At 31.9% G+C, this 19,566-nt stretch overlaps 1 protein-coding gene across 3 annotated transcripts in view; it reads left to right on the forward strand.

Annotated features, from left to right (window-relative positions):
• The window catches only part of LOC106707739 (facilitated trehalose transporter Tret1-2 homolog), a 32,671-nt gene that overhangs the window by 862 nt on the left and 12,243 nt on the right, over positions 1-19,566 (forward strand). For 2 of the 3 annotated variants that reach the window (XM_045683640.1, XM_045683641.1), the window contains exon 1: positions 16,796-16,946. The exons of the other annotated variant lie outside the window; for it this stretch is intronic. The gene's annotated coding sequence lies outside the window, so the exon portion shown is untranslated. Of the gene's footprint in view, positions 1-16,795; positions 16,947-19,566 lie in introns of those variants that run through there. 3 annotated transcript variants of the gene reach the window in all.

The raw sequence follows: 19,566 nt of genomic DNA on the forward strand, positions 1-19,566 counted from the left end.
AAAAGTTAAAAATTAGAAAAATTCTACCAGTTCTAGATTAGTTGAGATAGACCAGTTTCTCGATACGCTCATTCTGCTTATAAAATATTATAAAGCTTTTAATTCGGATTTTATAATTTCTTCATAAGTTTAAGTGAATATTTTCCCTCAATAGTTCTCTTTTTTAAAAGCTCTGTTCATTTTAGTGATCAACTCAAAATAAAATTGTCGATAGCTTCCATAAGTTCACGATCGATAAAGTTCCACATCACTAGAGCCAAGCGTATTACAGCCCAAATTTTTCAGCGGCCGCTGCAATACCTTTCATTTTCTATCGATAATTACGTAGTGTTCCCTTCACTACCTGCGAGCTATCACTCGACTTCTCGAATTCTCTGTGTTGGACGGAGCCACGGGCTGACGTTGTATCTTTTTAAAGTATAGTGCGTGATATCAATGTATGAGAAATGTGTCTGTCTGTCTGCCTGTCTGTCAATTATAAAACAGGTCAGTTTACGCTTTTAATTTCAGTTGAAGCTTTGTGTTGAACTTTTTCTTAGTTTACTCGTGTATAAAAATGTAAACTGATTTTGTACCCTTAATAAATTATGTTCTTAATAAATATATTTTATTTAACTCTGAGTGTATTTAACAGTTATTTAATTAAAATAAATATTTTGTTTTTTTATATCACAAACTTATACTTGTTTTTAGTCTTGTAAGCGACAACAAATAAGTCTGAATCTGTTTTGATAAAATTTTATTATCTCCAAAATATTGATACTATTCAGTACCAATACCTTAGGTCCTAGTACGAATATTTGTAAGTACATTTTTGTAACGTTATCAATAAAATATGTATAAAAAATTGTACAGCTACCGGGCGTAAAGTACACCAACAAATCTCATACAAACTTTGACCTGTATATATTATCGAAATATTTGTGGTAGGCCCCCTGAACGTATTTATGTCTGTTTTTTTTAATGAGAGGGACAAGAATATGTTTGTAAGCGTCTCGCAAATGGAGATTCGTCGCAAACACAAACGATTAAACGTATATTTTTTATCAACTCTGTAGAAACGAATATATTCTATTATTTGTTTATTTTGCGCCAAAATATCTGTACTAACGCAGCGTCTCTGCTGACCTACTTCCAAACAAATATAGTCGTAATTATAAATTTACATTTCTTCACGACTTCCTTTGTGGAGGCATGTTTCGTGACGACTGTATAGTCGGTGGGTGTGTCATGTAGGAAAACGTAAACTGTCGTTGACCGGTTTTAATGTAATTTACATAAACATCTAATTTATGTAACTGTATAATTAAATAAATTAACAATAACTTGATAGCGTGGTTAGACATAGGACATGAGTACTGAAATTCAATTTCTGTATCGAGTATGCTGGTAGCCAAAATGGGATTTATTGGAACGAAGTTCCTTATCGCGCGTTGTGAAAGGGGGCTAGACGGAAAAAATTCTTACGAAAAGTTGTCACGACACTTTTTGCTAGAGTAAGTATGTTAACGACGAATGAGCGCTACTTCTCAAGTTTTTTTTTTTAATGTAGCATTACCTATAACCAATTATTCCATTGATTAAACAAACAAAAGTATATAAAAAAACCTATCCTTCGGGAATTTTAAATTTTTTCCGGAACTTAAACATTAATATAACACACCGTAATGTATCTGTGCTGCTGTAACTTTACTACATTAATTATGATGCAATCAAGTCATCTATGAGGTAGAACATTCGCGAAGTCGCATGACCTCTGAATCTCGTCAATGAAACAGACCGTCGCATTGAGCCGCTAAATATATATCATACATAAATAGTTACCACTTCCCATGTGACGGGCCAAGCCGGCGCTAACGGGGACTTCAAATAAACACTTCATTCAAAATTAATAGAAAATGTTGTCTTTAATTATATTTGCTAAAATAAGGAACATTACCAGATCTTCCTGCCCTTTTGCCTGTTTGTGAACTATTCTTCCATATAGCATCATATTTGACTATTATTTTACAAATATCTTCCTTCACACAATCCATTCATACTTCATTACGCACTCATATTTATAATGCTCTTAAAAAAAGAGTATCCCAGGTGCGTCCACCGAAGCGACCTAAGAGCTCGGAGGCCTCTCAATCCAGTAATAATAACGAAGTAATAGCCCGAAGCGAGGATCCTGAGGCAGTCCTCGAGCCTAGTTACACTTAAACGTGATTTAAGCTAAGCATAACCTGCGCCAGGCCACCTCAAGCCCGGTGAAGCTGTAAGTAACTCTTCAAGGCCAGCTGTAAATGCAAAACAAATGACAACTCGATAAAAAAAGATCACCCACTTTAAGGTGAATATACACTAGAGCATTTTCTCAAGCATTTCTATGTAATGTAACGTTTTAACGAATGATATGATACAGGTAAAAGCATAGTTTCCAAAGCACGTCTGGTTCGTGAAAGTGTGATACATAACAACATATCATAGAGCGGCTCGTTGTTTTGTTACAAGTAAATACTCTAGTCTATACCCACCTTTATTTCATAAATTTTACGAGAAAGAATCATGATAGTTGCCGTCCTGACATAATTTGTCATAACGTTTCTTTAGGTATGAATAAATTACCATTTCATGTTTTTATTCACATCAATTTGCAAATTTAGGATGTCGGGACTGTTTGCAGTTTATCTTCTTGAATAATTTCGACAACAATTATACTCGTGTGAATGAAATACTGTTCTCGTTAGGCTTTAAATTTTAACCTACTATCTCTCACAGATCTACAAGTATGGCTGCAAAACAACAAACTTAACAAGCTCATTAGGCAAAAATTAAAGTACCGAAGTTTCTGATACAAATAGCAATAACAGCGCCAAATGAGTCTGTCTAACTATATAATGATAGTAATTTGTCATGTAGATCTATTGCAATTATAATAATATTATAATTATGTTATGGCGGCAATAGGAACGAGGTGAACATAGACAGTGGGGGCTGAAGGTGACATAGACCATAACAAATGAAATAAGGATACTGGGTTCCTTATCTGTATTAAAGATTTTCTTAATAATTTGGATATTAACAGAACAGAATTATTTGTCAATGCAACGGGATATTGTTTTTTTTTTTTAATATCATAAGTTTGCAAACGAGCGAGCGGCCACCTGAATTCGCCGAAATAACGAAGCGATCACCGCCCATAGACATCCGCAATTGCAGATGCGTTGCCTACGTTTCATCAACGGAGAAAGAGACGCACAAAATGAGATAATTTCCCATTCCTATGCATCTCCTACTCCAACAAATCCACTTCCCCTTCCCATCCTTGTCATATAAGAAAAGGGTGGGAAGGGAAAGAGGACTAAGATTAGGTTTATCTTGTGGATAGCTCACAAACGTCCCCACTGAGGTATTGAGGCTATTCTAAATTAGAAAAGACTAGTCAAACGATGGCCCAGTATTGATTGCTTTACAGACTTCTTTATATTTCTGGATAAGAGATTTCACAGCCACCAATACGTAATTATTTTCAGGTGCGTTTGAATTCGTTTATGCTTTATAAATCTTAGTCAGCCAGTATCTTTTGTTCTTTGTGTATTTTATTGTTATTTATCAACGCTTTTCCAATCTGTTCAAGGAACGCTAAAATCGGAAAAATGTTATAATTAACATTGTTAATATGTTTATTTTTACATTATGATAAAACTTGTCTAGAAATAGATACAAAACAATGAGGGTATCATTGTTATTTATAATCTAGAACATTCCTTTGTTCGTCATCTTCATGATATTCTTCCTACGTAGTGTCAGCATTCTACTCTTCCATACATTTCTATCTGAATTAATTCCTTCCTTATGCATCTTCCCTTTTATATTCATCCATATTTTCTTCAGTCTTCGACTACATTTGTTACCATATCAATTTCATTACTTTAGTTATTTACTTTTAATAATTTTCGTTTAATTTAAAATATGATTCTTATTTCGAGACAGTTTCAATAATTTCTCTGGACAGTATAGCTTCCATACTAATAAACAGTATGTACGAACAAAGGCCCATTAATTGTAAATTCTTTACTTTCTTTGTCTGATAAATATGTACAATAAATAAAGAGTTCTCGTACAAAATAATGCTATTATTAAAATAAAAACAAATAAAATTTATATCCTAGTATGGACAAAATTACATAAAGGAGAGAGTAATGAGATTTGAACGTAAAATGGATAAAACAAAGGAAAGGAAGAACGAAGAGAGTATGGACGGATAATGTGTTAGAGGATATGCGTAAGACGAGAGTCTATTGAGATATGACAATTGATAGAGATGTATGGAAGCATAGTACATATTATGCCAACTCCCCTTAGGAAAAAGGGCAAGAAGATGATGAAATTTTACTTTACATTTTCGTATAACGACGCTCAACTAAAACAACGGGTCACGTTCCCTCGTAAAAAGGCGAGTCCAAGTTGTAACAAAGATATAATTACTACCAGTAATTTAAGTATCACGCTACATCATTGCACAATGTAAATTGATAGCTATTGTTTTATTAAATACTGCGCAAAACAAGATAACTTTATAAATTATTTATAATATTAATCTGTAAGATGGAATTTCCACTTAGAGGCTAGTCGTACGACTCTGGTCGAGCAGACACCTTTTTAACAGACCAGAGATTACCAAAGAGGTTCTGGCATCCTTACAGGATCCGACCGCGGTTTGTGGTGCGAGGAAATAAAGTTGAAGGTTCACAAGTTTAAGAAATATAACAGCATGGAGTTCTCGGAAACCAGTCGTATTTTGAAACAAACCTTTGAGAATAAAGTATGGTCAGAGTCGTGCCTAGTGGGACTACGCACTAATCGTCTGTTGATGACATGAAATAATTTCATGATTTATTGATGTCACTGTGAATTTTCTCACGGATATTATTCTTTTATATTGGAAAATTAACTTAACCTTAGCTGGTTGCTGTTGATAGCCTTTTACTAGGATCGGCATAAATTTATAGCTAAAGGAAAGTTTATCTTTTTTTAATTAGTGAAAGACTTAAGAATTGCGCATATTTTTTTATGGTGAAAGGTGGCGAAAAAGACGGCAAAGTTATGGACTGAAGTGCTTTGAGTGCAGAATTAAACATTCTGTCAAAGAGGTGGCATACTGGCCACCAAGACCTTTGCCCTTTTATATTAAGAAAAAGATAGGTGAAAAATAGTAAGAGAATTGCGCGGGAAGTGTTAACAATGAGATGTAGTAGATATAAAGGTTTGATTGAAGTTTATTATAAGGATTTTAACAAAGAATAAATTATTATGGCCGAAATGCTGCTGTTTTCAATTTATACAAGTGTACGAACCTTCAAAGTCGATTTTATATGTCATTTGGCAATTTCTTGTTAAACCCAATCATTCAATAACTATTGTACACTTAAATTATGTACATAATAAATTATTATAAATAAATTATGATGTAATATCGTCATTAAAAATCTATTGTGAAAAATTATTAAACTGAGTTCGAAAAAAAATATATAATTTAATGAATCGGTTCGTGTGTCACACGGAAATAAATTTTAAAATGGTATTTAAAATGGTAATAATTTTACATGATTGCTTTTAGCCTCTGATTGTGTTTTTTTTGCTTTTAGCCCGCTCATTGGCTGTACGTTTTCTTGTTTAGGCTATTTGGGTTCCCTCGGCTAATTGTGACGTTAGAACCTTGAATTTTTGCCCTTTCTAAATAATTTAACACCTACTTTGTAACTATGTCTGTTGGTTTAATTTTTCTGAATCTTTTCTGCAGAAAGATCAGTCAACTTTTTACTTTGACAGCAAAATTTTTATCCTACTAATTAAGGCGGGTAATTAGGCATTCATCCTCGGAATGTTATACTCTTTTTTTGTTTTTTAATATACAAATTGTTCTGTCCGGGACGTACTTCAGAATCTACGATCGAGTTATTTCCGAATGATTTGATCGACATTAGATTTTTATTACACAACTTTTACAAAGAAATATTTTCTTTTGTAACTTTCTATTAACTCTCTCTTACTAAATTAAAAATATGTTGTAAGAAAAGGCAGTTTTTATAATATTCTGTGCAGAACCATTTGCAAATTTTAAGGGAATTTATCTTCAATGCTATTTTTGAGTACAATTGATTTATTAAGAGCTTTTCATTACATCATTATATCGTCAAATAATAGGTCGATCCAAATGTTTCATAAACATTTTTCAAGATGTTTTTACCGGGTTTCTTGATGAATTTATCTATAAATCAAATTAATTACGGCCGGGGTACAAAAGAGAGAAAAGAAAGACATCTCTACGTCCTCCAATTTTTGTTTTATCTTCTAATAATTATTTTAATAAAAAGCGACTTATGTGTCACGTTAAATGATCTACAAAAATTTTAACTTCAAACGTAAAAATACAGAAACGAGGTAATCTAAAAAGTAATTTCATTTTTAAACCTTTATAGTAATCAACATGATAAGAAACAAATAATATTTTAAAGACTCCAATGTGTTGTTTGTACTTAAACATATTTTAGCAGTTGATCTGTTTAACAGAATAATACTTAGAAGTTTCTAGACTGAATACGTATGTTATTTCAATTAAATAGTGACATAAAAACTCATTTAAGAACTAGGAGTTCAGACTTGTTTAATAGCAGTTGCCCGCGACTTATTCTGAGCGAAAATTAAAAAAATCTAGCATGTCCCCCTAGGATAGTAGCTCACCAAGAGTGAAAACTTACCAAATCGCTCCTGTAGTTTTGGAGTCTATTCAATACAACCAAACAAACAAACAACTCTTTTCTTTTCTTAATATTATATAAGGACTAGCTGTCGCCCGCGACTCCGTCCGCGCGCAGTTAATAAGCTTATATGACACGTTCGTAGATTTACCACAGCAGCGCCATCTATTGATTACTTACTCAACCCAGTCGAAAGGTATCGACATCTGTTAGAATCATTTGGAGTTAACAGATAATTGTGACTGTCAAATAATAACAGACAAATAATTAGCAATAAATTAAAATTGCGAATATAATTTGAGATTTAAACTATCCTATCTCTCAAGTTGGATCGAACTGCACATGGTGTGCAAATTTTATTATAATCGGTTAAGTGGTTTAGGAGTCCATTGAGGACAAACATTGTGACACGAGATTTATATATATTAAGATAAATGAACTATGCAAAAACATCTTGTTATCTCGGTTGCCGCAATGTAAACCCACGATTACATTACAATGAGATGGCACTATGACTTTGCGAAGAATCTCCGAATATGTTTATAATTTTATTCTCACTTTCATGCCCTTCAATTGGGATGTCAGTGACTCAACAAACAATGATAGCCTTTTTATAGCAAACAAACCGAAAATATTTATGTATTTATTTTGTATTTTTTTTAATTAAACTTCAACGCAATGTTTTGTTTTTCAGGACGATAGGTTAGAGCGCCTTTAACTACTTTTCCATTATTCGCGGCAATGGAAAACTAAAATCGCGCTAGTGAAAATGGAGTCTAAAATTGGCAAAAGTTTTTTTTTTAATTTCATAGTTTGCTAGTACATTTGGTAAAAAATAAAGAATAAATTAATCCTCAAAAATCTTAAATGTAATTTTATTACCTAAGTTATTAAAATGTTTTTTTTTTGGATCCAACTTAAGGTTCGATTTCTAGTTTCGTTAACCGCAACTATTTGTAGCGGATAGTTATATTTTGCCTAAGTTTAAGAGCTGTATTGTTGTGGGCTTGATGTCGAGTGTCGCAAAACATTGCGGAGCGAAAGGCGGACGTGTCACAGTTTTTACGTCACACTCAAACAAAGACAAGCCTCTGTGTGCCTCTCTGTGTTGTACCTTGTTTATGCTTCCGAGAATGATGTCCACTTTATCTTTCGGTCAATAAAATGTTTATATTTTCAAGGAACTAACCAATTTTAATAACTAATTCACTACTCTATGGCTATATAAATTTACTAAAGTTCTGTGTTTTTTTTTTGTCAAGTAAATAACAAAATATTTAATCAGCTATGTTTTGTAGTAGACAGAAAACTTACTTTACTTATTGCTTGTTTGAAGGTATCTCCAGAACGGCTCAACGGATCTTGATGAAATTTGGCACAGTTGTAAAACATAGTCTGGAAGAACACAAAGGCTACTAATAAAGTCTTTTTTGAAAGCCGCGCAGACAGATTCGCGGGCTACTGTTAGTGGCTATATAAATTTACAAAAGCTTTGTGTATTTTTTTGTCAAGTAAAGTACAAAAATATTTAGACAGTTATGTTTTGTTGTAGACAGAAAATTTACTATACTTATTGCTTACCAGCTGTTTTTAATTACGCATTTTTATTAAATAGGTTATCAATAACTACATATTCATCATTGAATCATTAATTTTACCTTCTTATGAGTATCAATAATTATTAAAAAAATATGTCAATTATTCCACTAAAAGTAAAATTACTTCCTAAGTGAACACACAAAGATTCAGCATATTTTTTTAGCGACGGCCATTATAAGAATCACAACTCGAAAGTCTTCTCATTTAGCCTCCTCAGTTAAAATCTACTTGTAAATTTCACCTTTTAATATATCAGTTTTCACTGATGTATGGAGATTCAAGGAGCACCAACTTTCACCACTTATCCGAACATCGAAAGCTTAGTTGGTTCACATATTACGGTCAATCAAAATATCGAAACACTAATGCATAGAAAGCTGCCGCTCATGTGAAATGCACATGATTTCATCTTATATATAAAATTCTCGTGTCACGGTATTTTTGGTTAAACTCCTCCGAAAGGGCCTGACCGATTCTCATGAAATTTTGTGAGCATATTAAGCAGGTCTAAGAATCGGCCAACATCTATTTTTCATACCCCTATTATGTTTTTATAACTGCGCGCGGACAGAGTCGCGGGCGACAACTAGTATTATTCTAAAATTAATGCAACGCCATAACAAGTACGTTAAAGTTTTTTTTTTTTTTTTAAACAGTATTTGGTTGTTAATTTTTTAATTATAAAACCTAACTTACTTTATGTTTGTCTGTAATATATTTTTTTTGTAATAAAATAAATTATGTTATATAAAAGATCACGCTAATTGTCCGTCAAAAGGATATAATTCGGAAATGTCAATCTTACTAATATAAATGCGAATGTTTAGATGGATGGATGTTTGTTTGAAGGTATCTCCGGAACGGTTTAGCGGATCTCGATGACATTAAGCACAGATGGACATAGTCTGGAAGAACACATAGGCTCGCGGGCTACATCTAATTTTTATATAACTTGTGTGTAAATACTTTTAGATGTTTATACTGTTGCATATTGTATTGTGTGATTGACGTCGTTTGTCAAACGTACTAACATATCGGAAATAATTTTATTGATAAATGTTACAAGAATTAGCCTTAACCTTTTCAGTGCATTTAAAAGGAAGATGACAGAAGATGTTCATTAATAATTATCACTTATGATTTAGTTCGCGTTAAATAAAAAAAACTGAGTTAGAAGCATACGCCTTATTCTAGATTCTGTTGCAAATGTCATACAAATTCCGCCATTTATTTATATATTCTGTCACATTTGTAATATGAAATGTAACAATTTGCTAAAAACGTATGTTGTAATAACTCCAACAGCTTTAAGAAAATGTCCACTAGTGATTGTAGCTGCAGTTAAAAATAGACTGGACTGTCGACTGGTTGCTATGGAAACAGACTGCGAACCGGTCGCTTGTGTATTTTCTACTAAGCTACTTTTTATTTGACCGTCTCTACATTGTACCTATACTATCTTTCATCTGGCAAACGACAAAGTAATTTTTATGTCGGAATTAAAAAATATATAAGCCAAATTTCATCAAGATCCGTTGGACCGTTCTGCCTTGCGACTGCGTTGGACCTTCTAACAAACATCCATCCATCCATACATACATATTAGTAAGATTAACTTTTTTTTGTCATCTTTATTGACATGGATCCTGTAAATAAATTCAGACATTTTCTGAACAATTATGAATACAATAGTAAGTATTTATTCAAGTTACTTGCATCTTTAACAACGTCTTATTAAAAAAAAAACTTATATTCACGTACTAAAGTGTAGACGTAGAACAAGCAATAATTGATACGTCATAATCAGCCTAGGTTCGTCCACTGCTGAACGTAGGCCTCTTCTATCGATTGCCACAATGCCCGGTCCTGTGCCGCTCACATCCAGTGCACACCCGCAACCTTGACCAATGCAGGAGGCCTAACTTATTGATACATAATATTGTAAAATGTGTAAAGGCGTAAGTACTTCTTAAATTAAACATTACAACTAAAGCGCAAGGTTATATTAACACAAAATAAAGTGTTACAATATAAAATTATAGATAAATAAATTAATTAATCACGGAAGTGAAATCGTGCACGACTGTACATTGGCAAGTTCAAGGGACCGGCATTCTAACGCATAGATCACGATTTTGTTAGTGAACTTGGCATTGAATCGACTGCCAGCTGACTCAGTGGTTGTAAGAACGGCTTGTAAACGTACGAATGTAGAGTCGTATATCTATCTATATATATAAAAGAAAGTCGTGTTAGTTACACTATTTATAACTCAAGAACGGTCGAATTGATTTAGCTGAAAATTTATGGGGAGGTAGCTTAGAACTAGGAGACGGCCATAGGAACTTTTTTTATCTTGTGTGCATTTTTTTTATTCCGCGCGGTCGGAGTCGCCTGTAAAAGCTAGTTTTGAATAAAAGTAATAAAATTTCAGAAATATATTTGACTAGCTTTTACCTGCGACACCGTCTGTGCGGAATTCAAAAAAAAGCTTAGTAAATAGCTTATGTGTTCTTCCAGACTAACTATGTTCTACATTTGTGCCAAATTTCATCAAGATCCGTACCGCCGTTTCGGAAATACCTTGAAACATCCATCCATCTTAACATTCGCATTTATTATATTAGTAACAAGTAATATGTAGATGGATGCGGGCGGCACAGGACTGGGCATTATGGCAATCGATGGGGGAGGCCTACGTCCAGCAGTGGACAAATTCCGGCTGATAATGATGATGATGATGTAAATGGATGCCGTGTCCATTAAATTGCTTAGTGACAAAAAATCTTCTCTAGTTTTGTCAATCTTGTCTTTTTTTCAAACAAATACATTTTGAATCAAGTATAAGAATTTCACAGCTCAAACTGAATGATGAAAAATATTCCATCATAAATAATATAGAAAATTTTAATATGATTCAACATTAAATCGACGTTCTATTGTTATGCTAATAACTTTGTGACGTCATTGGTGTTTGCAATGAACCGAACAGATACGTGGATCGAATTGCATTCGCCAATTTGTTTGTACGCGTTAGTAATGATAAATAAGACGCCGTGTGAACCTACTGAGTGGTACAGATAACACGAAATTATGAATAAAGTACTAAAATACTGTTTAAATACCAAATAGTAACAATTTTTATTAGAACTTAGCAACTTTTTACTTACTAGATACTAGATGATCCCTTTTTTTCTTGCAGATCACTTTGAAAATCTTACTCGCTTTGGTGAACCTTTCTTCACGAACCTAAAGCCGAAGAATATGATGATCACGATTCATATATATCTTTAATTATTTAGTTTAAAATTAACTATTAATTTTTTAATTTTATTATATATCTCTCAAGTAAGATTGGTGACAGGAAGGTGACGGTTAAAAATTAAGTTAAAATATTAAGGTTTATAAAACCTTGTACGCTGACCCCACGTGACTAGGATAAAGCCAGGGATGATGATGATGAAGTTATGATTACATCACCAGTCAGTTCCTTATATACTAGTCACCTACATATGTATATGGTCTTTGACCTTGCTTGTTTTGAATGACAAATAAATGGCAGAGTACATGACGAACAAACCTTCGCGGACCTTTAACGTCTGGAATTATATAATCTGTACAGAAACAGTTGTATCGATTTATTTTCTAAATTCAGATTAGGATTCAAGTTATTTTCACTATATCAAGTGTTTTTATTATGAAAAGTTTCTTGCTTTCCTTTAATTTGTCAATACTTTAATTGTCCCTTATTTATATGTAACGGCTGATAAAGAACCAGTTTATTATGTAAACATGCATTTCGCTATCTGTGCTTTATTATTTTGCATGTATTCGTAGATATATGAATGTAGAAGCAAGAGAGGTGTGTCAGGACTGCGCCAAATAGAAGTCCTATTCATCTAGGTTACGGGCGTAACTAATGTTGTTATTTTCTTTATTAATTAAAATATTTTAATGTAATCTTACTAATATTATAAATGCGAAAGTTTAGATGGATGTTTGTTTGAAGGTATCTCCGGAACGACTTAATGGATCTTGATGTTTGGCACAGATGTAGAAGTCTGGAAAAACACATAGGCTACTTATTAAGTTTTTTTTTTCATCACGCGCGGACGGAGTCGCGGGTGACAGCTAGTAAAATACAACGATAACATAAGACAACAATCAGTGTTTATTAATCAAATCGTCAATCGATCAATGACAAAACACGTCAACAACGTCAATCAGTAGCAAGTATTCATGGGCCGCTAGTGGTCACGGCATTGCTCTGCTAAATTAATATTCAATGCAGACTGATGAAAAGAACATCGTTTTAAATAATGTTTTGTTTATTATTTTTTAAGATGACAAACTTACAGAAAAGTTGCAGAATTAAAAAGTCAGAGTTCAAGAATTCTGACTTGCTCCGTATGACAACTATTATATTAAGAACGTTTGGAATCCATTGGTCATCTGTTCAAGAAGAAATTTTTTCCTTATAAAGAATCTATACCATTGATATATTCTAGTTCTATTAATTTCTGATTATAAATTAAAAAAGAAATTCCAAAACTTGTTATGATTTACTATGACAAAAACATTATTTTAATATTTTTGACTTATGAATTTCATAGACATGACATGAAGTGATGTAACACAACATCCCATTTGCAAATCTTCGTTCCAAATAATTGTGACGTGATATACGTCAGCAAAACTGTTTACAATTCGCTTGTATTTTTCATACGACAAAGCATACGTGTTTCCCGTTCGTTTTGTTTTTCTCAGAAACTGTTACATTACTCTACATAACTGGAGGTCAGGGATAGTGCGAATCATAACGAAGCTAAATATTAGCCGAACATTTGGACTGCTAGGGATGTGTATAATAAGGATTTTTATATCGATAGAATTTTATTTATGTAAAAATTAAATTATTTTATCAAAAGTTTTAAACTGTATAAAAATTACTAAACTGATAGTAAATGTCTGTTGGTCGATTTCCAGTTAATTGTTTCAATTTGCTTTCGAATTTTGGCCATGACATTGCAGTGATAGACAATTACTTAATTGACAACCCACGTAAGCATTGCGTCATGTCTTCTATTGAATCAATTTTCCTTGTATTCAAAATTTGTTTATTGACTTGTATCCAAAATTCTAAAGTGTCTAGTTATGGTTGACGTAGACCTGTACCGATGTCTCGCAATGTTTTTTTTAGATCATAAGGTGGCAAACAAGCAAGCGGTCATCTGAGTACACCTAAATAGCGAAGCAACTAAAATTAGGCCTCCGGTACACATATTCAAATACAGAATTGCTTCCACTTCACGCCTGTCTTCTGTGTGGTCGTGGTAATTCACCGATCGACTGTGGTGTCGGTTCGTGCACCTAACAAATATTGTTACAGGATCTACTACTGTTAAATGAACGCTCCTCGTGCGTCAAACAATAACCGTTTCAAAATTAATACATTTGTATGTAAAAGCTTAACTAAAATAAATATTAAACAAGTATGTTATTTAGAAGGAGACCTTTGCAACACTTATCGTTCGTATAAATAGAAATTTCAAGATTGAATGGAAAAAGAATTTGCTACTGTCATCAAGAGCATTACGCAAAAACAATTAAATATTACATAATAGCTGTTGTTCAAACAAACATCCATCCATCCAAACATTCGCATTTATAATATTAGTAAGATATCAATTTTATGATGGATCTTTGTATTCTTTGCGTATAAATAAATATTTCACGTCAATAGAAAGGACCTGTTGTTATTTACAAAATAAAGTATAACTTACACTGACATTGACTTAATTAGTTAGAAAATTTACACAATTAAACAAACAGATACATACATTAAAATAATTATTTAAAATTCACGGATACATTATCTTATCAAAATAAATATTAAAGTAAATGTTAACAAAGGTGAGAGTGATGGAAAAATTTGGAAATAAATTATATATTTAAACTATTTTGTTGCTAAGAGGATCAGATTGTACAGAAATAAGACCGCTCTATTTTTCTTTAAGGCGATTTTAGGTTTTATATTTAGATATGAAATGTCTTTTTTTGATCGAATTCGGTCAAAATTAAATTTTATATTTATCTAAACATGAACATAATTTTTTTTTGTATAACATTATAAATGACAGTTTTTTAATTCGTGAATCGAATCAACTTTTTTATTTATTTTTTTCGCTTGAAATCAATAATAAAAGTAAGTATGTCGTCTCATTGTATATTTTAAGTGTTTTATTAGTAAACAAAGAAAGTTGCTAAATAATTTCTATATATAGGTAGCTAGTGGTCCACATAAGAAACTTTGTGAAGTTATAAATTTAACAATGCACTTTAGTTTGCCCAATAATTTAATCTGTCTGATTCAATGCTGCTTTAAACCTGGAATATATCTGTAACCCGTAACTATCCATAGAGTTACGCATACATGCTTTACTTCTGTAATTAGTGTCCCTTCAAACCTATTTTAGATTCCAATTTACTTTTATTGTAAAGTCTAAATATTTAGATCATTTTTAGGATTAGATTCAAAACATACATGTAAATTTAACCTAGAAAATATACATATATGAAGGCACATTGTACCTTGAAATATACATTTTATTATACATTCCTCCGCAGTACCACTTGACATACATATATGTCTGTGTTATCACACGGCCTAGCCAATTATACATTAATGATCAGCAAATAGACAAGTACACGTAATCATACAATGCATTGTGAGAGATTTGTCTGTACGTACAACTATTATTCTGAATTATCGATGAATATAATTTATCATAACTTAAATTGAAAGAATAGAAACCATGAATTTATAGAAGAGTGGATTATTAAATAAATTATTGGTTTAAACTATTATATTTTCTCGACAGCTGTCTATTGTCGACTGTAAAACATTGCGTGAACACTTTTCGAATTCACTTTCTTCTAAACTCTATAATTTTACTTACTACACGACCTTTTTTATTTTTTTTTCCAGTTTTTATCAGATATAACATATTTGACCCCCCTCCCTACCTAGTGTGACGTCACATATTTTTTAATTTAACATTTAGAATTTTATAAAGTTGAAAAACAGTGTTCCGAAATTATTTTTTATTTCTCTCAATTCAATAATATTCTTAAGTAGGTATATATAATAGTTAATTAAGTGTGGTAATAATTAGATATAAAATGCTATATTTTTAAAAAATGTGATGTCACAAAATTTGGAACCCCTCCCCGCCACTTGTCACACAATGTCACACTTCGTCGACTCCCTCCCTCTATACATGTGACGTAATTTATGTATGACCTCCTAAGTGAGTTAGCAAAATAAATAGTATTTTTTTTCTAGATTACTTCTAATAACTACTCTAGTCTACGGCCTTTTAAATACTGTGGATTTTTTATTAAACCTTCTTAACAGACATATAAATAACATCACGAATCAATCAGGATAAGTAACCGATTAGGTTTATCATCATTACTTGCATAATTTTTTTGTAAACTTCCTCTTGAGCAGTTAAACTTAACCCAGTAAATCAGAAATTAAAATATAAAATTTTAATACTAAAAATTGACCACAATTTGAATTATAAAAACCATCCTGTATAAGACGATAGTAAGCACCGCATATATGTTTTACTATTTGTTTTTAATTTTTACAAGTCACCGCATGCGTAAAAGCATTACTGTAGGTAAATCGAATGTATTTATGAATTTGTTTACACTATAGTTACACTTTAACTATAGTTTACATTAACATATAGTTTACCTATAGTAGTACATTTGTAACACAAAAAATTAACAATCAATTAATCTATTTAAAAAGAACTGCTATGCATACATTTACACAATAGTCTTACTAATATTATAAATGCGAATGTTTAGATGGATGGGTTTGAAGGTATCTCCGGAACGGCTCAACGGATTTTAATGACGGAATTACGGATGTAGAACATAGTATGGAAGAACACATAACATATATATTAAGTTTTTTTTTAATTCCGCGCGGACCTAGTCGCGGGCAACAGCCAATTCACTATAAAGAAAAGAATGGCATTTATGACTTAAGACAAGCGAAAAAGTGGTTGATCTGACCTTAAGTGTTTAACTATCAATTCTATTATTATGCAAGGGTTAAATTAGTCATATGATTGAAGTTTTTCATAACATAAACGACGAAGATGTAAGATTGATGTAAGTTACTTAAGCATCCAATGAAATAAATAGAAATAAAAACTAAATACATTTAAATGCTTTTGAAAGTTACTTTAGTTATTACGTTGCTTTATTTGTACGAGATATTGCAACTAAAACAATATTAACTTACCATATCTAATAGTAAATATAACATTCAACTAAATAAAATAAAATTCTAAATATAACACAAGCAATGTCGTATCAAGTAAACAGTTTTTCGCGGAATTGTCGATATATTATCGAGATCGAGTACAAGCACGTCACTATCCTTGTAGTCGCGTGCTGTGCGTACGTTCCGTCAGACTCCGTCAGTCTGCAAATTGTAACATTCGACGACGAACGCGTCAATTTATTAATTTGTGAAAACATCGAACGAAACAAGTTTCAGTGAAGAAAATAAGTGTTCAGGTAATTATCGTGTGATAATGTTTCAATTTCAGTTAATTTGAATTAATTAATCGGTGATAATTGAATGAAAGGTGGTAAGTTTGTTTCAAATTTTCGCGCGCTAATCAACGCGGGAAATTGGTTCTTAATTCAATTGGATTTAAAAAAATAAAACTTTTAATTGCACTAGTTTTTGAATTTCTCTATTTTCCTAAAAATTATTACACAATGAATATAATATAATAATGCGATATAATGATGATTAAAATTGTAGAAAAATGAAAAAAAACATTATTTTTCTAAGTACAAAGTTTAAACTACAAAGCTTTGTGACTATAAAAAAATAATACATACAACATTAGCATTTTCATGAAGTGAAACATATATAAATAATTTCGCACATATGCTTAATTAAAAGAGATAAAATTTACCTAAGGATCGATAAAAAAATAATCAATGAATAACTGATAAATAAGAGATATATCTGCTTTTGTCCGTTATACTCGTAGAATGTTCCAGAAAGCTCAAATTTCCCGGTAACTTCGTGAGACAGATGGAACACTCTCGCACGTCTAGACGCCAGGTCAAATACCTCTCTAACTCTTTTTGTTATTAACAAGTCAATCTTACTAATATAAATACGAATGTTTAGATGGATGAATATTTTTTAGAAGATATCTCCAAAACTACTTAACAAATCTTGATGAAATTTGGCACAGATGTAGAACATAGTCTGGAAGAACACATAGGCTACTTAGTTTTTTTTAATCCGCGCGGGCGACAGCTAGTTGTTATAATTAAGTTAGTAATTAATTAAGTACACTTAGACCTTATAACTATAAGACCTTTTTTATGGAAAAAAAAGTTTATTTAAGCAATCAAAAATATAAGTAAATAAACATTATAAAAAGAGCTTTGCTAACGAGCTCTAAGCAACTTAATTCAAATGTTAAGTTTTCACATTAAGTCAAGTAACATATATGATGGTCTTTATTTATTTATTTATTTATTTATTTTTATCTACATACACAACAGCTTAAAATTATCTTAAAATAGTAATAACAGCGGAAAGAATACATACAAGTGATAACTTAGCTAATAGTTAACTGACAGGTTTAACTGTCGGTTAAGTATCGTAGTCATAGTTAGAAATGTGTAGGTGTGGACCAATCTTTAACCGTACAGTTAAACTGTACGTCTGTAGCGGACTTAAGCATTGACTTTCATATCAAAAACCTTAACATTGATTCATTAATCTAATCATGAAATTTAAAGAAAAATATTCAAATCGGACTGATGTAATATTATGTTACGTATTTCGTCTGACGATCGCAAGTCACGCGACACAATTATCAATATATTTGTTTAAATATAATAATTTGTTGTCTGTGCTTGGAAAGGAATAACAAACTTCGATTTATTACTTACTAGCTTTTACCCGGGACTCCGTCCGCGCGGAATAAAAAAAATGCACACAAGATAAAAAAGTTCCTATGTCCGTCTCCTAGTTCTAAGCTATCTCCCCATCAATTTTCAGCTAAATCAGTTCGACCGATCTTGAGTTATAAATAGTGTAACTAACACGAATTTCTTTGAGGAAAGGATGCCTAGGAAGGGGAAATATTCTCTTTTTATATTTTTCCTCTGATCAGATAAACGCTAGATCGGTAATCATTAACAATTAGCAAAATCTTTTCTTTTCTTCAAATCATACCTAAATAGTTCAGCATCTCTCTATAAATATACCTTATAAATTATCTTTAAACTAAATACTATTATATCTAGACTTACATACAACTGGCTAAATTATATTTTATTAGGTCTTGGTCACGAAACCAAATATGACAGTTATACATACAACTTTTCATTTGTAATAATAAATTGTTTTTATTTCATTTAAAAGTGAATAGCCTTGTATCAGATGAAAGATTAATATTTTGACATTACATACATTACTACAAAAATTAATATAAATTTTCTAAATATAAAATCTAAATATATAGGCAGAGGTAGGGCGAGGAAGACATGGATCGCGTAACATGTGATAAAAAGGGGGTGATGAATTAAATGTTACATTGATCTAGAATCTAGATGATGAAAACATGGTTGATGATGGTTTTATATACACTTTGTGTTAAATTACTATACATAATACACATAGATTTCTACAGTACACAGTTTTGTTTGTAGGTTAAGTGACAATCAATATGCTTGTCTCGGTCCTTTGTATTTTAATTAGGAAACTATCATTCCATATTTCGTGAAGTTACATCGAACATTCGGGTTTGTTCCAATACAAAATGTCTACACAAACGATTAAAGGTACATAATCCAACATGTGCTAAAAAAAATAAGCTTTAATCATCATCATCAGCTCACTATATGTCCCCACTAAGGGGCTCGGAGCCTACCCCAAAGTTAGGGGTGACTAGGCCATAGTCAACCACGCTGGCCAAGTGCGGGTTGACTTCACACATATCATTGAATTTCTTCTCAGATATGGGCAGGCTGCATCACGATGTTTTCCTTCACCGTGCGAATGTCGGATAAATGTACATATGTTAATCGAAAAACACATTAATACATGGCGGGATTCGAACACAAGACCTGCAAGTCAAGTTCTTAACCCCTGAGCCACCGA

The sequence above is a fragment of the Papilio machaon genome, chromosome 23 (genome assembly GCF_912999745.1).
Source record: "Papilio machaon chromosome 23, ilPapMach1.1, whole genome shotgun sequence".
In the NCBI taxonomy this organism is placed as follows: Eukaryota; Metazoa; Arthropoda; class Insecta; order Lepidoptera; family Papilionidae; genus Papilio; species Papilio machaon.